This window comes from Xyrauchen texanus, chromosome 20 (genome assembly GCF_025860055.1).
Source record: "Xyrauchen texanus isolate HMW12.3.18 chromosome 20, RBS_HiC_50CHRs, whole genome shotgun sequence".
Lineage (NCBI taxonomy): Eukaryota > Metazoa > Chordata > Actinopteri > Cypriniformes > Catostomidae > Xyrauchen > Xyrauchen texanus.
The window spans coordinates 22,414,610-22,439,552 of NC_068295.1; the positions used below are offsets into that span (position 1 = coordinate 22,414,610).

The 24,943-nt window shown below is 39.7% G+C and overlaps 1 protein-coding gene across 3 annotated transcripts in view; it reads left to right on the forward strand.

Moving 5' to 3' along the window:
- Positions 1-24,943, forward strand: part of LOC127660925 (SERTA domain-containing protein 2-like) — a 70,396-nt gene that overhangs the window by 34,626 nt on the left and 10,827 nt on the right. The window contains exon 1 of one of the 3 annotated variants that reach the window (XM_052151413.1): positions 7,672-7,941. The exons of 1 other annotated variant lie outside the window; for it this stretch is intronic. The gene's annotated coding sequence lies outside the window, so the exon portion shown is untranslated. Of the gene's footprint in view, positions 1-7,671; positions 7,942-24,943 lie in introns of those variants that run through there. One more of the 3 variants, XM_052151411.1, reaches the window with a different exon arrangement.

Below are 24,943 nucleotides of genomic sequence, written 5' to 3' on the forward strand. Positions count from 1 at the left end.
TGTGATTTTTAGTTGCCATAATAAATACCGCATTTGGATCCGCACCTCTGTCTGTCCTGTCCTGCTTCCACACCCTGCATAACACTGGTGGCCAAAAGTTTGGAATAATGTACAGATTTTGCTGTTTCAGAAGGAAATTGGTACTTTAATTCACCAAAGTGGCATATATCGGCATCAAAATCATTGTGAATTTTCAAAATATTGCCGAAGCCTACTGGCAACTCGGCTGGTACAAGCAGTTATTTATTGATGGGCACTATTAATTATGATGTTAAACTGAGAGATTACCCCCTGCTGAAGTGTGTCTGCATGGCTAATGAGCCAAATTAAATAATGAGGGAGACATAGGCATGCCAAGGTCTCTCAACAGAGTGTTGAAGAGGAGTGGAGTGGAGTGTTGTGTAGAGGGGGGGATTTAGCAGGAGTTTAGTCAGCGCCATTTCTGCTGGCACCAGAGCTCTGTGTGTCTGTGTTGCAGGGACTCTGAAGAGGCCTGTAATTAACAGCACTACAATCGAGCAGCTCTTTTGTTTGCATGACTTAGTGTAATAGAGCAGCATGATTTCACAGTACTTCTGCTTATATCAACACCAAATATCTGTAATCATACCATTGATTAGAATGATTTCGCATTTTACCCTACAGTCAGACCTGTTGATTTAAAGTCCTATGTATTTAGGTGTATGTAATGCCATGAAGATGATACCTGGTGAGGTACACTGAAAACATTTGTAATTTTTTTTGGTGAAGTAAATATTGCAGAAAATATTAAGTACTTTCTACATTGAATAAATTAGTTTAAGCGTGAACTTAAAAATATTAAGTAAATTCAACTTTAAAACATGTACATTTGAGAAATTTAGCTTAAGTAAATATAATTAATGAAGCTGGTGTTCCCAGCATGCACTGGGACTGAACAATTAATTACCTTGTATTGTTTGAATGTCTGCAAGTTTAATTACACCGTTTTTATTGTTAATTTTGTCAAGTCACTTTTATTTGTATAGCGCCTTTCACAACACACATCGTTTCAAAGCAGCTTTACAGAAGATCAGCATTAACAGACGATAAAACTGTAATGTCTATAAAGTTGATGAATCCTCATTGTGTAATTAGATAAAACATGATTGTTAATCATGTTTAAAAATAAGTAATTCAATAATAATTGTATTAATAACCCCAGTGAGCAAGCTGAAGGCGACTGTGGCAAGGAACACAAAACTCCATAAGATGTTTGTTTTGTTTGTTTCTCGTTTTGTGCAGTTTTAATGTGATTTTCTGCTCTGTCTTGTTTCTATCGCCAGTAATGCAAGGTGATGTTGTCTCATAGTCTAGATAGTATGCATTAAGTTTGCCTGTGGGATGCTTCTGAATATCATGTAACATATGATTAAACATTGTAAGGAAAATTCAATACGTGACATGTTTTAATAATATGCTTATTTACATTTTACCAAGCTTGTTTAATTACCATGTATATCATATTTGTAAGTAAAAGTTACTCAATTTACTAAAATGTTTCATTTAAATTTACTCACTCTAATCATTATTATATCATGAGGTTAAGCAAAATGCAAAATAAAAATTAAGTTAATCCTTAATTTCATTAAAGGAATAATTCATAAAAAAATTGCAATTCTGTCATAATTTACTCACGCTGTTGTTCCAAACCTGAATTTGTTTTTTCTAAGGAGATGTTTTAATTATAATTGCAGTCTGTCCTTTTATTACAATGTCAGTTGATAATAACTCACTTTAAAGATTAATGAGTAATGATTTTATGAGTCATAAAAGTAATCCATGTGGCTCATGCATCATATTTCAAAACTATAAAAGTTTTTAGTGAGAAACATCCCAAATGTTAAATCATTTTTCAGTGAAAAACATTGCATCCATTTATGAATGCTATGAGAGAAGCTTGTTCACAGTGACCTTGCATAGAATTGTCATTTTTGGGTGAACTATATTTTTGTATATGTAATAATGACATGAAGATGATACCTGGTGCGGTAAGTTTTTTAAGCTTCATATTCTGTATGCCAATATGCCAATGGGGCCAGTGCCCAGAGGCCCTTGACTGGGCTTTAAGTTTGTGCAATCCAGTTTGGCGATCCCCCCCCCGCTCGAAAACCCATCAACAATGAAAACGGCTCAACAACTTTTGACTATGAAAACGAAGTCATAAGTCATAATTCGTCCCTGATTTAAATCAAATAATTTTCACATGCTAACATTTTCTGATTGGTTACTGTAGAAGGACAGTCCAACCAGTAGTTTACTTTGATTTGTGTTATTGTATTTTTCCACAATTTTGTACATTTTGCAAACAGGAGCAGTGTTACTACACTGGATAACAATCGTCTTTCTAAAAAAAGTGCATTCTGAGTTAAAACAGGGATACAGCTTCAATAATATCTGTCCACAAAGTTTTTTTGTTTTTTTATCAAGTCAGAGGAACATATAAAAATAATTTAAAGGGGATATAAATGATAGACCATTTTCTAAAGAAAAATAATTTTACTCAGCATGTATTTTATTAAATATAAAGACTGCATCCAAAGCATGATGTAGTAGGATTAGTCTCAGAAATAAAGCAGTTTTTAACTATTTGGTAGGGACTCATATGTTTTTTGAATGACTGCCCACACTGTTCATGCCATGTTCCACGCTCCTGCTGAAGAGGCAGTTGGTGGGCGGTTCCTACAACAAATGATAAAACGCTGTCAAAATGTGAAAGAAAGGCTTCATAAAGGACAGAAGAGAGCCTGGAATAAGAGGGAGTGAGAGACAGAGGCAGAGGGTGGGAGGGAGAGAGAAAGGGAGGGGAGAAAGAGAGGCACAGGAAGAGAGAGAGAGACAGAGAGAAGGGACGGGCTATGCTTCTCTGCTTGTAGTGTGGTGGAACAAAGGGGATGTTGTAGATGCCGACCAGCAGCCAGCACTTCTCTGTCCTACCTCGACTGCTCAGTGAGCCATTTCCTGTTTTTGACCTGAAATCTTTATTTAGAACCAGCCTTCTGCTCAGCACTCTCCTCCTCATTTATAACAACACGGAGATAGGCACAGGATCTCAGATTCACACCACTGCTTTCTGTTTCCTCTCTTCTCCAGTGTTAGTTTTGCAAAGGATATTTGAGGCCATAGCTCTAGCTTTTGGTCCAGAAGAGAATTGTGAAGGAACAACACTTTTTTATAATCTTGCTATAATTCAGCTGTTAATTATAAAATGTCATTATATAATTAAACTGTAGTACTCTTTACATTATTCTTATTTTTATCAGTTAATATTTGGCAGGAATTCCAATAACTGGGGACATGGTTATAAGAGCCATGCAGTGCTAGTCCTTGCCATGTGGTGGCAGCTTGATAGCTTGTGATTGGAGGTCTCTAAAATGAGCATCATCATCATCAGTAAGGTCAAATGCATAATGTCAAACATGCACATTGCCCTTAAAAAATCACAACCTCCACAAAGAATATATTTGTCATTGTATAAAATCTACCTACATTGTATGCATTTTTTTCAATACAAGCTATTTTTATCCATCCATCCATCCATCTTCAACCGCTTATCCAAAGTCGGGTCGCGGGGGCAGCTGCTCCAGCAGGGGGCCCCAAACTTCCCTATCCCGAGCCACATTAACCAGCTCTGACTGGGCTGACCCTGAGGCGTTCCCAGGCCAGTGTGGAGATGTAATCTCTCCACCTAGTCCTGGGTCTTCCCGAGGCCTCCTCCCAGCTGGACGTGCCTGAAACACCTCCCTAGGGAGGCTGGCCAGGGGCATCCTTACCAGATGCCCAAACCACCTCAACTGACTCCTTTCAACGCAAAGGAGCAGCGGCTCTACTCCGAGCTCCTCACGGATGACTGAGCTCCTCACCCTATCTCTAAGGGAGAAGCCCGCCACCCTTCTGAGGAAGCCCATTTCGGCCGCTTGTACTCGCTGACCTAGTTCTTTCGGTCATGACCCAACCTTCATGACCATAGGTGAGGGTAGGAACAAAAATTGACCGGTAGATCGAGAGCTTTGCCTTTCGGCTCAGCTCTCTTTTCGTGACAACGGTGCGATAGAGCGAGTGCAATACCGCCCCTGCTGCCCCGATTCTCCGGCCAACCTCCCGCTCCATTGTCCCCTCACTCGTGAACAAGACCCCGAGGTACTTGAACTCCTTCACTTGGGGCAAAACCTCATTCCCTACCTGGAGTACGCACTCCATCGGTTTCCTGCTGAGAACCATGGCCTCAGATTTAGAGGTGCTAATCCTCATCCCAGCTGCTTCACACTCGACTGCCAAGCTATTTTTAATTAAAGATAATTAATCATTGTCAGTAGCCCAACAGTATAGATATATAATAGTTTAATTATTTGTATTAAGTTCAGAAGAAACAAGGCAAGTAGGCTACAATAATTGTTGACAGTCCTCATAGGGGAGACCAAGATTAATTGCCCACAGGACTATTCATTTTAAAATGATTCATAAAAATGTTCACTTTCTTGACCTACACTGTTTGATTCTGTCAGGATATCTGAATGTTAAAACCTGTTATTGTGAAGACACATTTTCATTTGATCTTTTTCATATATTTATTGAGTTGTAAACCTGTGATAAGCTACTGTGTGCTAGCTCACTTTCATCATTTATCAAATGAGTGTACTGTCAGTGGGGTTGGTTGGCATGTTGATTTTTGAAAAAAAAAATAACAGATAATAATTCACAACTTTTATAGGCACTATTTACCAAATTAATACCTCTAAATACACACATATACAGTGCATTCAGAAAGTATTAAGACCATTTTATTATATTGAAGCCTTATGCTAAAATACTTTAAAAATTTTTTTTCCACATCAATCTACACTCCATACCCCATAATGGCAAAGAAAAACAGATTTTTGACAACTTAGGCAAATGTATTAAAAATACCAATCTATATAATACCAGTTATCTATGCACATACCTGTGTATATAAGGTTTCACAGCTGAAAATGCATATCATAGACAAAATCATGCCATGAGGTCGAGGGAACTACCTGCAGAGCTCAGAGAACAGGATTGTTTCGATGCACAAATCTGGGGAATGCTACAAACACATTTTCGGCTGCATTGAAGGTTCCCAAGAGCATAGTGGCCTCCATAATTCTTAAATGGAAGAAGTTAGGAACAACCAGAGCTCTTCCTAGAGCTTGCCACCTGGCCAAACAGAGCAATCAGGGGAGAAAGGCCTAGGTAAGAGAGGTGACCAAGAACCACATGGTTACTCTGGTTGAGCTCCAGAGATCATGTGTAGAGATGGGAGAAACTTGCAGAAGGACAACTATCACTGCAACATTGAACTGATCCAGGCTTTATGGCTGAGTAGCCAGACGGAAGCCTCTCCTCAATGCAAGACACATAAAAAAATCACCTAAAGGACTCTCAGACAGTGAGAAACACGATTCTCTGGTCTGATGAAACAAATATCGAACTGTTTGGCCTCAATTCCAAGCATTATGTCTGGAGGAAACCAGGCACCGCTCATCAACTGCACAATACTATTCCAACTGTGAAGCATGGTGGTGTTAGCATCATGCTGTGGGGATGTTTTTCAGTGGCAGGGACTGGGGGACTGGTCAGGGTTGAAGAAAAGCTGAACATAGCAAAATACAGAGATTTCCTTAATGAAAACCTGGTCCAGAGTGCTCAGGATGTCAGACTGGGCAGAAGGTTCACCTTCTAACAGGACAATGACCCTAAGCACACAGCCAAGACAATGCAAGAGTGGCTTAGGGACAACTCTGTGAATGTCCTTGAGTGGCCCAGCCAGAGCCTGGACTTGAACCCAATTGAACATCTCTGGAGAGACTTGAAAATGGCTGTTCACCGACACTCCCCATCCAACCTGACAGAGCTTGGGAGGATCTGTAGAGAAGAATGGAAGCAAATCCCCAAATCCAGGTGTGCAAAGCTTATTGCATCATACCCCAAAAAACATGAGGCTGTAATAACTGCCAAAGGTGCTTCAACTAAGTAAGGGTCTGAATACATATGTCAGTATGATATTTCAGTTTTTTCTTTTTAATAAATCTACAAAGTTATAAAAATCGGGTTTTGGCTTTGTCATTATGGAGTGTAGATTGGTGTGGATTTTTTAAAAGCATTTTTGTATAAGGCTGCAACATATAAAACATTTGAAGAAAAAAAAAACTTTCTGAATGCACTGTATAACATAAAAATATATAATAATAATAATTATAATTATAATTTTTGTCTATTTCTCATAATCATAGTTCAATTCAAGCCAATTATACAATTAGTTCCTTTCTTTTATATGACTTTCATAAAATCATAAAACATTTATATATACAGGGTTGGAAGAGTAACTTTTGAAATGTATTCCACTACAGATTACAGAATAAATGTAAAAGTTCAGTAACGTATTATAAATACTTTGGATTACAATACAATTTTGCCCTAATATCAAAGGTGTTACTAGAAAAGAAATTATGATCCAATGTGAATTTTCTTGATATTAATATGACTGTACCTGGTAACATGTGTATGTAAAATGGCTAGAAATTGCATTTCATCTTAGTTTAAATCTGAGAATTTACAGAAGGTTTATTTCTATTTCTTCTGCTCCAAACTTACTTCAAATGTACTTCTCTGTCTGCTTGTATGAATGTAACACATCATAAGAAAGTGTGTCACCGCTGTTCAAATGCACTTTAAATCACACTTGGAATAAATATTAAATGAAACAAATGACAATAAAATGCAAAGTAATCTCTTCAGTAATCAAAATACTTTTTAATGTAACTGTATTCTAAATAAAAATTATTACAATTGTAGCTGTTGTGGAATACAGTTACATATATTTTGTATTTTAAATACGTAATCACGTTACATTTATTCCGTTATTCCCCAACCCTGTAAATAAAACAAGGTTACCTAAGTAATTATTATAAATGTATATAAGTAAAAAATTATAATAATAAGTTTCATTCCAAGCTGTACATTTGTATACATTAATCATAATCATATTAATAAAATCATATTAATGAGATAATCTTAACTCATCCTAATAATAGAAGACAAATATGTGTTGTTCTGTTGTCCTGGTTTAAAATGAACAGTTTATTTTTCTGTGTGTTGCTTCTCTTAAAACTGTAATGTTTTAACACTGTGCAAACTAATCCCACAACCTGTGCCAACAAAATGCACAACACAGCTTTGACCATTAAGTAGCAAAAGTTATTTAATATTTGGTGATATTGAATGTGTGTGGTTTTGTTGTTGGTGTTGTTTGGTTTTTTTTTTACCTAATAACTTCTTCATAAAATCTTTCATTTGCACCTACTTGGCGTGGCTTAATGTATGTTCCAGCAGAGATATTCAACAAAGTATGAAAGTGTGCCAACTAAGCCCGGTCTCCCCTACTGTGTGCCTGAACGCTAGAAAGAGAGAGAACGAGGGGCTGCTGTTCAAAACCTATTGAGCTGCCTACCTAGACTGCATTCTTGTGCACTAGACGCGTTCCGGGTTAGATTTGCTCTCACACACTCTCAGCTTAGCTTACTCAGAACGCGCCCTTATTGCCCCTTAATGCTGTCTAGATAGGCAGCCATCTAGGTTTTGACATACAGACCGAGAGAGTGCTTGCGTGTGTAGTAGGGGTTGGACTTTTCTGAGGCCAGGCTCTGTGTAGTCGAGCAGAAGTCTCTCTCTACGTCATTCGCTTTCGAAGGCGATTGTGTTGGTCGGTAGTGACTTACTGTACAGCCTTTTAAAGCACTGGGCTGGCGGATAGTCCACCGTCCTTTTCTCTCCACAAACTCACTGCCGACCTTCCTCTTCGGCCGCGAGAGTTGTATCGGTACCGACTCGGAACAGCTGTCGTCAACAATAAAAGAAAGATCTCTCCCGATGCTTAAATTGATACCTCCACTTCAAGAAGACGAGGTAAGCGCGAATCTTATTCATAAATAACTGAAATCATGTAACTGGCGCGCGGTGTCACTGATGTTGCACATAGCGAAGGCAACAGTCATACACATATTATTCTTCGCGTATTGTTGTCTGGCGGTCTGCGCTATCTTCGGAAAGTTCAGAGGCATGTCGCAACCCAAGACATTGCAGTTCAGAACCGAATCTAGCAGATCCGAATCGACTCTTATAATTGAGAAAAACATGATATCTGTAAATAATAACGTGACTGTTTATGGTTGCACATGGGATTTGCTCATATTGAAGAAAAGTTGTATTCACACAGCACCTTTTTAAACAGTTTTTACAAAATGCTTTATAGAAAACATAAATGTCACAAATGTTGAATAAGATAAACAGTAAAAATAAAATAGATTTAGTAAAATAAAAAAAGATAAAAAAAATGCATAAAAAGATAGAATAGCACGAATTCAATAGGGAGAGAAGACAATTTAATTGTTTAAAGGAAAGGCCCTTGTGTACAAACGTGTTTTCAAATACTTAAAAAGTATTTGAAATACAGTCTGAGATCCAGTTTGGCTTTTAGAGAGCTCGGCTTGACCCTCTTTGTCCTGTAAAGCTCGGAATGACCCACTGGACAGAGGTCCGGAATCAGACATACAGCTTTACATTGAAACAAATTGTCTTTTTTGTTTTTCCTAAATGAGAGCGTGCTGTTACATTTTACTTTAACTGTTGTCAAATCATTGCTTACAAAGCTGCATGTTGACTTGACTGTTGAACTAGAAATGGTTTGTAATTGGGAGATTTTGGTTGTGGCTACATACTTAATATGCATTAAATTGGCTTTGACACCGGAGGGTTTTATTTTGCAGGTGACGAATATAAATAAATGAATGCATCTGCTGGCTCTCACTGCTCATCATGGAACAAATTCAGATGCTGGAAAATGGTAGAGGAAGGATTTTTAGGGACAGTGTCTGTATGTCTCAGTGTGTGAACAAAGTCTCAGGTCCACCCTGGGCTTTCTTCTCTGTTTTAGAAAATGCACATGTGCAGCCTTACTTGTTTTCATCACTTAAAACAGATTATTCGTTATCTTTGTTGTGTGTTTTTGTGTTTCCAAAGTATCTGAGCAGCTCTGAGCAGCAGTTATTTTGCAGTTGCTATCCTGTGTCAGACACACTGGCATTCAAAGTCCGAATAACACACACACACACACACACACACACACACACACACACACACACACACACACACACACACACACACACACACACACACACACACACACACACACACACAGTAAATTCAGAGGATCAAGGTCCAGTTGGATTTTCTAATGAATGCTTCACATAGTAGATTACAATCCCTTGCTTTACTCAGGCTGTGTTTTGTATTGCTGTCTAATTTCCTTAAAACAAAAAGACTGACTCTGTGACATTTACATGCCGTACTCTCCGTGTCATCTTTAAATGTGAACTTCCTTCCTGCAACAGTAACAGAAGTAAAATGAGGTTTTTGTCCCTCAATAACAGTAAATGTCACTGAGTGGGTGTGTTCAGTGTCCTGAATTCCCTACTCAAACACTTTTTTAACTTCATAGATTTGAGCCTTGTGTTCAGCATTCATGTTTTACCTGTAAAGTTTATGCAAGTTTGACCAGTATAACATCTGCATCTCTAATTGTTAGGTGCAGTTTGTCTTTTGGACATTAGTCCACATATGATATCTGTCTTTGCTGTCTTTAATATTAAAAAAAAAAAGTTTTCAGATATATATTGCTATTTTAATCACAGGTAAAATAGCCTGTCTCACAGTTTGCTTTCTTGGGATGAGGGATTGTACAGTTCCTGATCTGTTTATTTGGCATTTATTAAGTTCCTTTGACATAACTCACCTTTTGCCTGCTTAGTTTTATTTTCACTTAAACTGTGTGTATATGTGTGTGTTGTATGTTTGTGCGTGCCTGTCTTATGCCTCCACATAGTGATCCAAGCCTTCTGCCTCTCTTGTCAAACCGGTTTGAATTGCGTTCCTCTCTCTGCTACTATTTAGCTGTTATTTAACATGAGTCTGACGTACACTGGTGGCCAAAAGTTTGGAATGATGTACAGATTTTGCTCTTATGGAAAGAAATTGGTACTTTTATTCACCAAAGTAGCATTCAACTGATCACAATGTATAGTCAGAACATTAATAACGTGAAAAATAACTATTACATTTAAAAAAAAATTAAATAAAAATCAGAACTTCTTAAACTACTTCAGAGTTCTCATCAAAATATCCTCCACATGCAACAATGACATCTTTGCAGATCTTTGGCATTCTAGCTGTCAGTTTGTCCAGATACTCAGGTAACATTTCACCCCACACTTCCTGTAGCACTTCCCATGGCGTGGCTGTCTTGTCGGGCACTTCTCACGCACCTTACAGTCTAGCTGATCCCACTAAAGCTCAATGGGGTTAATATCCATAACACTCTTTTCCAATTATCTGTTGTCCGATGTCTTCGTTCACTCTAACCTTTTTTTTTTCTGTTTCAAAAGTGGCTTTTTCTTTGCAATTCTTTCCATAAAGCCTGCACCCCTGAGTCTTCTCTTTACTGTTGTACATGAAACTGGTGTTGAGCTGTTAGAATTCAATGATGCTGTCAGCGGAGGACACGTGAGGCATCTATTTCTCAAACTAGAGACTCTGATGTACTTATCCTCTTGTTTAGTTGTACATCTGGCCTTCCACGTCTCTTTCTGTCCTTGTTAGAGCCAGTTGTCCTTTGTCTTTGAAGACTGTAGTGTACACCTTTGTATGAAATCTTCAGGTTTTTGGCAATTTCAAGCACTGTATAGCCTTCATTCCTTAAAACAATGATTGACTGATGAGTTTCTAGAGAAAGCTGTTTGTTTTTTTGCCATTTTTAACCTGATATTGACCTTAAGACATGCCAGTCTATTGCATACTGTGGCAACTCAAAAACAAACACAAAGTCAATTTTAAGCTTCATTTCATCTCAAACAAATAGCTTTCAACTGTGTTTGATATAATGGCAAGTGATTTTCTAGTACCAAATTAGCAATTTAGCATGATTACTAAAGGATAAGGTGTTGGAGTGATGACTGCTGGAAATGGGGCCTGTCTAGATTTGATCAAAAATAACTTTTTTCAAATAGTGATGGTGCTGTTTTTTACATGTTCTGACTATACTTTGTGATCAGTGGAATGCCACTTTGGTGAATTAAAGTACCAATTTCCTTCTGAAACAGCAAAATCTTTACATTATTCCAAACTTTTGGCCATCAGTGTATATGAGTAGTTTAAGAGAAGCTTTAATCTTGCCTTACTTATATTGTGCTCACTATTTTTGTTCAACACCTATTACCCTACTCTGTTACAACACAAGTCAGTTTACATCCATCAAAGCAAACACCTTCACTGTAAAGTTGTAATTTTGTGTACCTCTTATTTCCTATCATTAAATTGTTTTACATAGGCTACATTGGCATTATCGGCCAACATGCTGTCTATATTGGCTGAGTACCAATGGTGAGTTATGATGACTCACAATGGCCCAAAAAGAACAGTTACAAGCAGACATCTTATCTGATAATTTAAAGAGCACAGAGCATCAGTTGTAGAATGAGTTATGATCAAAATCTGTCTCATATACTCTAAAAGTGAAGGCTGCTGTCTCTAAAGTTTCATATGGCCACGCGTTGGAGGCTCATTTGCATGTTTATTGATATTTGGCTTTTATTGCCAAACACTCACATTTTGGTACTAGGCATGAGGTCATGTTCTAATGAAAAGTAGTAGAGCAACCATCACAACATATGTCTACTTGATTGTCTTTAGAACTCTATGGCTTTGCAGACTTGTCAAACCCACATACAGTTTACATTATATTTAAGAACTTAAGTATAAATCAAAATTGGAATAGGGAATTTCCAATTTTGGAATTTAGTCCATTTCTATTAGCTTTGAAGCATGCTTGTGTACTCCTAAAAGTTGAAAAAATATGTAGCTTTTTATGATATAAGATTTTAAATTCACAGTCATTCTGTTCTGGGAAAATGTACCCAAAATATTAATGACTCATGCTACACTACACAGATTTTGTCTTAATCATTTGCTCTCTAGAATGAGAATGTTCCTCCCTCTGCAACTGACTAGCAAGTAGCAAATAATGGTTAATGACTGTGATGTAAAATAAAGCCAACTGCATGTTTAAAAAAAGAGACAATCTCATTGATCTGTCTTGCCAATACTTCCTGTTTCAATAGGACCGAAAACTGGACCGCAAAATATCCCAGTTTAATAATAAAAACAAATTGTGTGATGGAAGGGATTGGTATGGCAGAGATATTGTACAGATTCATCATGTTACATTTTTATAGACATGTTATTTTGTTAGGGTTTAAGATGTCAGATGTGCGCCTGAACACTGCAGCTTTCATTTGGTGTTATGTGAGAGTGTGGCGTCTGGGCCTTCTCCGTCTGTCTGTCTAAATTGCTCTATGCTTACTGTCTCACACATATCTCTCTCTTCTTTTTTCCTCCATCTGCAATTCCCTCTCTCTCTCTGTCTTTTCTCTGTGCCACTTTGCTTTCTCTTTCAATTCATTACATTGTGATGCATCAAATTATAATAATTTGGTCTTATTTGAAGCTTAACTTTACTTTTGTACAGAATTCAAAATTGAAATTGAGACTGATATATGTCAATACCCTGTAATATGCTTCCATTGTCTCATTCCAAACCCAGATGTTTTCTTTCTTCTGTGGTACACTAAAGTTATTTTCCTATTAAAATCATGATTAGGTTTTGGGTTAGGGTAGGGTTACTCAAAGCAGCCTGTCTGGCACCAACAATCATGCCACAGTCAAAATTCTGATGGTTGATGTGAACATTAACTAAAGCTCCTGACCCATATATGCATGATGTTATGCATTGCACTTCTGCCACACAATTGGCTAATTAGATAAACACATAGTAGGTGTACAGGTGTTCCTTAAAAAGGGCTCTGTGAGTGTATTATTGTATTAGTACAGCCCTATCATCTGTCTGTGTCGGCTTGTGCTCAGCGTCATTCAGTTCCCTGAGTTCCCACACAAATGACACTCCCTCTTTGCACTGCAACAAATTTCACCAAGTTCTACAGAGTCCAGACAGAGAGTGAAATGTGTTATCTGCCTGAAATGCTTCTATGAACTAATACTAAATAGTGCAGTATTTCACTCTTTATCTCTGTCTCTTTCCCTCTCTTCTCTTCTGCCTTTAATTTCTTTGTTTAAAATCACTCTTTTAAGCACTTTCTGGTGTTGTAAACAGGACTGTATTCATTATTTGAACACTCAATGGCATGTTTATTGTCTTTCATGTTTGTATGAATTGTTTATGTTTGTAATTGTGGTTGTTGTCTGGTGCACCAGTTTGACACTTGTGATAATACATTTTTTTTTTTTAAATCAAAGTGTTTCTCAGCATGCTTACGACTGTGTGTCTGACATTCGTGCATTTGTATCTGCAGGTGTCTGAAAAAGCTAAAAAGATAGAGAGTGTTTGTGGGAATCAGTACCCTCCGGATCTGAAATAGCACAGTGTGGAGGTGAGGGGGGAGGGGAGCTCTGAAGCACAGGCATGGAAACGTGCAGATCCTGTTACAGGATCATAATATCACTGAAAACTCTGCACTCACTCCATCTTCTCCTCTGCACTTGTTTGTCTGCTCACGCCATCCTTTTTCCGCCGCATTCTCTAACTCCGGCTCCGGGCAGTACACCCAGTACCAAACCTCTGTGTCACACCCGGCCCCTTATGTGCCGTATCTGTTGTGTGTAGGATTGGATCAGAACGTGCAGCCTGTCTAGCACCCCGATGTACTTCAGACCTATGCTCTGACAACTCAGGCAGTGCTTTTCTATCGAAAAGCCCCTGCCTTAATTTTACAGTAATTCCGGTGTTATCAGTGCTGCATTTCAGACACTTGGTTGCTGGAAGGCGTCGTAACCAGGAAGCAAGCTGCAATTAAGTTGCGCTTTTTAAGCTGTCCTTTAAATGTGGTCTTTTGCCAGCCATTTAGCCAAACTTTTGAAAGACAACATGAAATCTAAATGGACTTTTTGGGCTTTTAGCCCATGTCTATTAGCATTGAAACCATCTATATGCTGGTGTACTGCTTAAAAGTTGACTTGACTACACAGAATTAACTTTTATTATGTAAGCATTTAGAATCTACAGTCTTTTTGTTCCGATAAAATGAACTCTACACATATTTTGTTCAATGAAATGCTCTAGAATGAGAATTTCCTCCCCTTAATAGAGTGCAAAAGTGCCATTCCACAAAGCCATCTTAGTTCTTGGAATTTCATAAAATACTTCATAAAAGAGTTCTAAGCTATTAATCCAATTAATCAGAACAGAAATGAACTGAGGTGAAATTTACAAACTTTTTAATAATCGTATAAAAAGACAAAGTTACAAGACTGTGTACTTAATGTAATTAGGAAATGAACTACAATATCATGAAGCAATGGAAAAATATTAAACTATTAATTTAAAGTTGTTGATTATAAGTATATAAACAATATGTTTGAATTTAATTGCAAAATATTCAGATATATGCAAGTAGTTTGAGAGTTCAGGGCAGCAAACACGATCGTGTCACTCACAGTGTATCATGAAAGAGGACAGTCAATTCAGAGCTTGTTAGGTGCAATTTGTTTACTGTGTTTTTCTGATTGGTTGATATTTCTTTGCTGGATCAAATTTAGCAGCATATAGATGTCAAATTACATACTAGTTACTGTTGTTGAAATTAATAGCCAAGCTCCCAGCATGCACTGCGGCATGAAGAAATTACATTGATTTTGTATTATTTACTAGTAGGGTTGCAACGGTATGAGATTTTCACGGTACGATAACAGTCACAGAAAAATATCACGTTATTACACAATTATTCTTATCAGTTACAATGATCCTTAAAGGAGTGAAAACAGAAAGATTTTTTTTGTTTTTTTTTGTTGAACAAACGCTTTATTATAATTGAAACTTAAGGATAACAGAATTATAATAACAAACCAAACCAAAAAAATAGCATGTAACTATAACATGTTATATAACTAAAGCATGTTAGTTTACATGTTAGCATATTATGTTATATGAACTACTAAATGAAATATAACATCAGCTGTGTGAGCTAAAGTAATGTCCTGTGATCATTAACAATTAACATTCACTGCTCCTGTCTGTACCTTTAACTCAGTGGTTCTCAACTGGTTTTGCTCCAGGACAGATTTTACATTGGACATCAAGTGGTGACCAGCCATAGATTAAACATAACCTGTATTTAATGTATCCTGATTCGCATTTCCTTTTATGTTGCATAGTTTTGTTCATGGTTTTCAAGTAAAAGGACATGCATCAAGTGACATTATTTTTGTTATTGACGTCTACAACAAAATCTACAGGAAGTTTTCTCTCCCCCCTTTTAAAAATTGAAGAGCATATTTACTTATTTGAACCCATTGTGATCCTAGTAGATCCCAAAGTTTATTTTGCCATTGTTTTTGTTGCAGTCTTAGTTAATTTATAGAGTAACTTATATTCATTTTAAATTTATTGTATTTTAATGTTCAGCTTTTAAAAAATTTCACTATGGGTTCCTTTTGTATGCCGAGTGTTGATATCTGTGCTGTGTTGAGAGTTTATCAAAAACATTTATTCTGACCTTATTGACCTTACAATACCTTGGGTATTGTCTTCCAAGTAGCACAGTGCAACAACTTGTGTTTTACTAAAACAAAATTACACTGGCTGGAAGAACATAATATAATAATAAAAAAGGTCCAAGGTGCAAGCTCAAGAGAAAACGAATCACCATAATGGTGGCTACTCATAACTCATAAAAACTATTCATAACAAATCAACAACACTAAATAAATAAAAGATAAAGAATTCTATTAAGTCTGAATAAAAACTCTTTTACACATTGTTTTTTTTTTTTGTAGCCCAATGATTTAAAAATCACAGGCTGTAGGAATTTGGCATCAAAGATAAATATTTTTTTACAGTGCAGGCTGTTGCATCCTATACCACTTGCAACTAATGAGCAAGAATCATGCTTTCTGGCCATTTTAAAACGAGGACACGGGAGCCTGGGTAGCTCAGCGCATATTGACACTGACTACCACGTAGTACCACCACTGAGTGACTCCAGCCAAGTCTCCTAAGCAACCAAATTGGCCCGGTTGCTAGGGAGGGTAGAGTCACATGGGGTAACCTCCTCGTGGTCATAATTAGGGGTTCTCGCTCTCAATGGGGCATGTGGTAAATTGTGCATGGATCATGAAGAGTAGCCTGAGCCTCATGCACGATGAGCCACGTGATTAGAAGCGCTGATTGACTGTCTCCGAAGCGGAGGGAACTGAGACTTGTCCTCCGCCACCTGGATTGAGTTGTAACCACTACCTACTAAGCAGTGGGAATTGGGCATTCCAAACTGGGAGAAAAAGGATGAAATTAAGTAAATAAATAAATAAAAAATGAGTACACTTTTTGTCAAGCCCAGATTTCCTGTTTCAATTTACATCAATATTTTACAAAATGCACTCGTCAAGCAATTTCATGGGGTCTTTCAAGCCTCTCTTGCACCACAGACAGTTTTTGATGCTGTGTTCTATTCTTCTCCTTGGAGAGTTTTTGCACAGGGTCATTGCTCCACGCTGGTGCATTAGGGAGCAAAGAGGCAGGTTGTCTGTTTATGAATGCCCCTCTGCACGAGGGAACATAGTGTGCTGCCCCAGCACTTCTGACTGAGGAAAACTCAGCATTTCCCTCTTTGTCCTCTCTGGTTCCTCCTGTATTCTCCCTGTGGTTAGTAAATCCAGGTCAGCAGCCAACTCAAAGTACGAGTTACCCAGTCACTCTGGTCTTAGACCAGCTTTGCCTACTATACAACCCTAAAGTCAAACATTGTAAAGGATAGTTCACAAAAGGTGAATTTCTGAAGAATATTTTGCCCACTTTTTTCCATATAATGACAGCGAGTGAGTAGGAGTGGTCAAGCTCCAAACTGATGAAAAGCACTATTAAGGTATCATAAAAGTGGTTCACACAACTTTAAAATTCACCTTTTATGTTCCACGGAAGAGGGGAAAAAAACCATATCGATTTGGAACGACAGGAGTGGGCTTAAAGATGGAATTAAAATTTTTGGGTGAACTATCCCTTGAAAGAACTAAGAACCAGGGGAAACATTATGCCACAGAACCAGGTGACATATTACCTGGTACTCACACCCCCTCTTTGAACATTCATGCAAAAGATGGAGATGAAAATTATGGATGGATAAATGGGAGGGAGAGGAGACAGAGCCACAATCACAAGGAATGTAGAGGGTGGGGCAGCAGTGGCATTTGAGTGCTTTGAGTCGTTTCCACTCCTCAGTGTGAGTCACAAGGACACGTTCAGCTGCCGTGGCATTCCCCTGTGGGAAATGTTATTTGCCAGAGGTACTTTAAAGCTTCAGACAATTGGACATAGTTCTTGGGGCACGCTGGGTGAGTTTATAGTCAAAGAAAAAGACTAAACAGTTATTTGTGGTCCTCCTTGATTGTAAGCTAATTTGGCCTATTCTTTTGCTGTCACATTCACTGTCTTCATCTCTGAATCGTTCATAGATCTGAACCCAAACTTTGCTGTGACTTTTTAGAAGCGGAGTGTAAGATGCTATTTTTAAAACTCAGCTTGAGTCTCTCTTATGCTCTTTCTGTCATTTTTCTCTGTTACTCACCTTAGTCCAAAACAGTACCAAATTGCTGCCTCAAACACATCAACAAAACTCACTTTTGGGTCTGACATTTTGAGGATGTTAAAATTTACATTTTAATGTCTCAGCTGATCCTTTATCAGAAAATAAGGTGTTCAGAAATTTGAATGATATATATATATATATATATATATATATATATATATATATATATATACACTCACCTAAAGGATTATTAGGAACACCTGTTCAATTTCTCATTAATGCAATTATCTAATCAACCAATCACATGGCAGTTGCTTCAATGCATTTAGGGGTGTGGTCCTGGTCAAGACAATCTCCTGAACTCCAAACTGAATGTCAGAATGGGAAAGAAAGGTGATTTAGGCAATTTTGAGCATGTCATGGTTGTTGGTGCCAGACGGGCCGGTCTATGTATTTCACAATCTGCTCAGTTACTGGGATTTACACGCACAACCATTTCTAGGGTTTACAAAGAATGGTGTGAAAAGGGAAAAACATCCAGTATGCGGCAGTCCTGTGGGCGAAAATGCCTTGTTGATGCTAGAGGTCAGAGGAGAATGGGCCGACTGATTCAAGCTGATAGAAGAGCAACTTTGCCTGAAATAACCACTCATTACAACCGAGGTATGCAGCAAAGCATTTGTGAAGCCACAACACTCACAACCTTGAGGCGGATGGGCTACAACAGCAGAAGACCCCACCGGGTACCACTCATCTCCACTACAAATAGGAAAAAGAGGCTACAATTTGCAAGAGCTCACCAAAATTGGACAGTTGAAGACTGGAAAAATGTTGCCTGGTATGATGAGTCTCGATTTCTGTTGAGACATTCAGATGGTAGAGTCAGAATTTTGCGTAAACAGAATGAGAACATGGATCCATCATGCCTTGTTACCACTGTGCAGGCTGGTGGTGGTGTAATGGTGTGGGGGATGTTTTCTTGGCACACTTTAGGCCCCTTAGTGCCAATTAGGCATCGTTTAAATGCCACGGCCTACCTGAGCATTGTTTCTGACCATGTCCATCCCTTTATGGCCACCATGTACCCATCCTCTGATGGCTACTTCCAGCAGGGTAATGCACCATGTCACAAAGCTCGAATCATTTCAAATTGGTTTCTTGAACATGACAATGAGTTCACTATACTAAAATGGCCCCCACAGTCACCAGATCTCAACCCAATAGAGCATCTTTGGGATGTGGTGGAACGGGAGCTTCGTGCCCTGGATGTGCATCCCACAAATCTCCATCAACTGCAAGATGCTATCCTATCAATATGGGCCAACATTTCTAAAGAATGCTTTCAGCACCTTGTTGAATCAATGCCACGTACAGTTAAGGCAGTTCTGAAGGTGAAAGGGGGTCAAACACAGTATTAGTATGGTGTTCCTAATAATCCTTTAGGTGAGTGTATATATATATACACACTTATAAGTCAGTATGTTAACAAGCACTTTAAAATCTCTATTTCAGTCAGACTAAAACAATAATTCTTGTGTTTGCAATGTTTATATAATTTGCAATAACTTTTGCAAAGTCTGATTAGCAGACCTAGATAATGTGATTGTATTGACTTCGTCCAACAATGTTTACATTTAACTAGGGCTGCACGATTATGACAAAAATAATAATTGTCGATTATTTCCCTTCATATTGCAATTGTGATTCGTTCTGATTAATTGAACTTGCATAACATAACTGTCATGTTTAAATGTGTTTTTGTTCATTTTTTGTTTTCATGCCTTTTATTTTGAAATTAGTTTACTTCCTGTCCCTGTTTTTTGGTCATGTTTCCTTGTCATATGATTTCCTATTCCCCTCATTTGTTCCTGTCATTTGGTTTCATGTGTCTTGTTATCTTATTATCATTTCTCTTTTATTATTGGTTCCTGTATATTAGTCTTTTTATGTTCCCACAAGACTGTATGTAACCACATGACATAGACAACCAATGACAAGACTAAACTAATATCTTGTTATTGGTTGTCTATGTCATGTGGTTACCCATGTCCGTGTATTTAAGCCCTCATGTAAGTATTGTGTTGGTGTAATGTTGTGTCATTGTTCTTTCTATTAGTCAAGTCATTGTTTAGAGTCAAGTTTAGGTTCTGATTTATATTCTTTTTTGTTTTCACTTTGGATTCACGTTTTTGGATTTATTGCACTTTCTAAAATAAAACTGAACTTGGGTTCCTACTTTACATCCTCATCTCACTTGTCCTGCCAGCATCAACATTACAGAATATTTGCCTGACAAAATGAACCCAGCAGTTAAACTTCTGCGGTTACATCAGGGGAATCGTCCCCTCGAGGACTACATGGCTGAGTTTTGTGGACTGTGTCACTTGGTGGACTTTAATGATATTGCCCTCAAAGACATTTTCCGTGTTGTTTTAAATGAGCCAGTCTGCTCCAGGATGCCTGGAGGTAGAGTACATTGGAAAGTTTATTGACTTTGCCCTGTTAATGAGTGGTTCGGGCCTTTACTGTTGGAGTAGTGGGTGAGGAACTCAACACTCCTACACTGGCCACCAAATCCACTACGTCAGAGCCACCACCATGCCTGCCATCTTCCACGAGCCAGCGTCCATGCCTGCCACAGTCCACAAGCCAGCGTTCACGCCTGCCACGGTCCACGAGCCAGCGTCCACACCTGCAATGTTCCAGGTGCTAGTGTCCAAGCCTGCCACGGTCCACGCGCCAGCGTCCAAGCCTGCCACGGTATACACACCAACACCCACGTTTGCCAAGGTCAACGAGCCAGTTCTTGAAGCTTCGTCCGCCCCAAATCCGGCGTTGCAAGCCTCGGCTTCATCTGCCTCATCATGCCATGTTGCCACGTCTTCCACATCATGCCATGTTGCCATGTCTACCTCGTCATGCCATGTTGCCACGTCTGCCACAACATGCCTTGTGACCACACCTGCCAAGCCTAGTCAAGAGGCCCTACCTTGCCTTATTGCCACATCTATCTAGTCATGCCAAGTTGACACATCTTCTCTGTCATGCCATGTAGCCACATCTGCCTTATCATGCCATGCTGTCCTGCCTGCCATGCCAAGCCACTACGCTTGCCATGCCTAGTCAAGAGGCCTCGCCTTGCCATGTCACCAAGTCGGCATGGCTATCCTGTCATGCCAAGTTGCCATGACCCCTGAGCCTGCCACATCAGTGCTTACAACCACGGACATCGTTCACCCCAGTCACTGCCCATGCTCACGACCACAGAGGTTGTTCCCCAGTCACTGCCCAAGCTCATGACCAAGGATGTTGGTCCCCTGTCACAGCCTGTGTCCATGACCACAGAGATTGTTCACCTGTCCATTCTGTACTCACAGCCACAAAGGCTGTCTCACTGTCCCTGCCCTGTGGCTGCCTCCCAGGCTTCCTGACCCTGTCCCTGCCCTGTGGTCACCCCCCAAACCGCTGGACCCCACTCCCTTCCTGGAGTGACTTTTCTGGCCACTGGCTCTGCCCTGTTCTCCTGCTCCACACCCTGTCTCACCAGGCCATGCTCCATACCATGCCCTGCCTTGCCAAACCATGCCTCACCAAACCCACCACCGGCTCCATTATGGTCTCTAGCACCCTTCTGGTCAAGCCAAGCCACAACGCCTGCCATGCCTAGTCAAGTGGCCCCGCATTGCCATGTCACCAAGTCAGCATGCCTATCACGTCATGCCAAGTCGCCATGACCCCTGAGCCTCCCACGGCTCCGTCGCCGTAGTCTGCCATGTCTCTGCCCTCAGAGCATTCCACAGCAGTGCTCACAACCACAGAGGTTGTTCCACAGCAGTGCTCACAACTACAGAGGTTGTTCCACAGTCTCATGACCAAGGTGGTCAGTCCCCAGTCACTGCCTGTTTTCACGACCTCGGAGGTCGTTCCCCGGTTACTGCCCATGCTCAAGACCATGGAGTTCCCGTCACTGCCAGTGTTCACAATCACGGAGGCCATTCCCCTGTCCCTTCATGTACTCGCAACCACAAAGTCTGTTCCCCCATCAATGCTGTGCCCATGACCATATAGACTGTTACTTTGCCACTGCCTGTGCTCACAGCCACTAAAACTGTTCCCCTGTCATGGCCAATCCCTGAGACTACCACAGCTTCACCCTCTGAGCCACTCCCTCCTGACCCTGTCCCTGCCCTGTGGCCGCCTAGGCTTCCTGAAACTGTCCCTGTCCTGTGACCACCCCCAAACCGCTGGACCTCGCTCCTTTCCTGGAGCCACTTCTCTGGCCACTGGCTCTGCCCTGGTCTCCTGCTCCACAGCCTGTCTCGTCAGGCCATGCTCCACAGCCTGTCTCGTCAGGCCATGCTCCACACCCTGTCTCGTCAGGCCATGCTCCACACCCTGTCTCGTCAGGCCATGCTCCACGCCCTGTCTCGTCAGGCCATGCTCCACGCCCTGTCTCGCCAGGCCATGCCTCGCCAAACCCACCACCGGTTCCGCCATGGTCTCCAGCACCCTTCTGGTTCGCTGGTTTCCCTGCCACACAGCCCATGTCCACCTCTGCCCCAAGGTCCAGGTCTACCACTGCCTCCAGACCCACCTTCGCTGATAGCTCCCTGTTGGAACTCTTGTCATGGTTTTTGGAGCCGCCCCTTGTGGGGGGGATATTTCATGTTTAAATGTGTTTTTGTTCATGTTTTGTTTTCATGCCTTTTATTTAGAAATTAGTTTACTTCCTGTCCCTGTTTCTGGTCATGTGTCCTTTTCTTGTATTGTGTTGGTGTAATGTTGTGTCATTGTTCTTTCTATTAGTCAAGTAATTGTTTAGAGTCAATTCAAGTTTAGGTTCTGATTTCTATTCTGTTTTGTTTTCACTTAGGATTCACGTTTTTGGATTTATTGCACTTTTTAAAATAAAACTGCACTTGGGTTCCTACTTTAAATCCTTGCCTCGCTTGTCCTGCCAGCATCAATATTACAATAACGACATACCATATTGTTTGTTGGCTACACATCCAAAATCAGCTGTAATCTGTTCCTGAATCACTTTATTGCCATTTTTAACATCAGTAAATCAAGCCTAAATTGTCAAATTAACATTGGTCTTCTTAGAAGCATATAAACAAAGCTGTTTTTCAAGTGTTTTATATACACAGAAGCGAGCAACAGATTTGTATGTGATTGTTTACAGTGCTCAAAAACTGCAAAAACACACATTAAATAAAATGTATTTGAAATATTTTACACAATAATAGCCGATGTACATGGACTGCTATAATTGACAACTTTTAAGATTAGTTAATTGTGGCAGCTGTAATTGTAATCTTAATTATTTAAACAATTAATTGTGCAGCACTACGTTTTATGAACCACAGTTGACCATGGTTTTGTGCACTTGGTCTGAAGAGGTGATGTGCGGCGGGTATCTTAACACTTCCTAAACTGACATTGTTCTTTTGAATATTTGATTATGCATTGTGTCATGTACAGTTGAAGTCAGAATTTTACATAAACTTGGGTTGAAGTCATAAAAACTCATTTTTTAATCACTCCATAGATATAATATTAGTAAACTATAGTTTTGGCAAATTGTTTAAGACATCTACTTTTTTTCAGATTGTTTCACTTTTAATTGACCATATCAGAATTCCAGTAAGTCAGAAGTTTATACACTAAGTTAACTATGCCTTTTAAGCAGCTTGTAAAATTCCAGAAAATGATGTCAAGCCTTTAGACAATTAGCCAATTAGCTTCTGATAGGAAGTGTACTGAATTGGAGGTGTACTTGGGGATGTATTTTAAGGTCTACCTTCAAACTTAGTACCTCTTTGCTTGACATCATGGGAAAATCAAAAGAAAGCCAAGATCTCCGAAAAATGTGTGGACCTCCACAAGTCTGGTTCATCCTTGGGAGCAAGTTCCAAACACCTGAAGGTACCACGTTCAGCTGTACAAATAATAGTATGCAAGTATAAACACTATGGGACCACGCAGCATCATTCAGCTCAGGAAGGAGACATGTTCTTTCTCCTAGAAATTAATGTAGTTTGGTGCAAAAAGTGCAAATCAATCCCAGAACAACAGCAAAGGACTTTGTGAAGATGCTGGAGAAACAGGTAGACAAGTGTCTGTATCCACAGTAAAAACGAGTTCTATATCAACATAACCTGAAAGGCTGCTCAGCAAGGTAGAAGCCACTACTCAAAACTGCCATAGAAAGTCAGACTACAGTTTGCATGTGCACATGGGACAAAGATCTTTTTGGAGAAGTATCCTCTGGTCTAATGAAACAAAAATGTAAAGGTGCGTACACACTGCCAGCGACGTTGTCGCTGCAGGTCGCCAGTGGCTGGCGGTGAAGTCGCTATTGGGTGTTCCCACTACTGGTTGCCTAGTAACGTTTATAAATGACATTTCACGGATGTCATTCCATTGCTGTTGACAGCGAATCTCTTTTCTTGCCACTAATAACAAACATTTTGGAGGGAAAGACTAAATATAAATGGAATCAGTACATAAAATGCTTTATATCAAAGATGAATGAGAAACAAGGCGTGCTGTTTGCCAGAGCGGCTGTTTATCTGCGGCAAAAATGCAAATGCCGGTCTGTCTGGGTCCATAAAATCCCCGCGATCTCAGATACACCTTTCCACACAGTATTTTTCTTAAAAATGTCCTTGTACATGGGAAGAGACATATCATAGAGCACTGGAAAATTTCTAACAGCAAGAATTAGCCTTTCATCCATCTTTCCGTTACTGCAGGACCTGAGAGAGAGCGAGAGAAGGATCACGTGAGCTCTCCCGTCTTCTCTCCTATTGGCTGTCGCTTCTGTTAGTCGCTCTTCATTTGAATAAAGTTGAACTTGTCTCAACTTTGTCGCGTCGCTGGACACGCCCACATCTAGTCGCCAACGGTCGCGACAGCTCGTGACGCCGGAAGTCGCTGTGCTCTCATTGAAAATGAATGGTATGGAGTCGCTGTTGCGCGCGATGTCGCTGGCAGTGTGTACGCACCTTAACTGTTTGCTCATAATGACCATTGTTATGTTTGGAGGAAAAAGGGTAAGGCTTGTAAGCCGAAGAACACCATCCCAACCATGAAGCATGGGGTTGGTAGCATCATGTTATGGGGGTGCTTTGCTGCAAGATGGACAATGCACTTCACAAAATAGATGGCATCATGAGGAAGGAAAATTATGTTGATATATTGAAGCAACATCTCAAGACATCAGCCAGGAAATTAAAGCTTCGTCGCAATTGGTTCTTCCA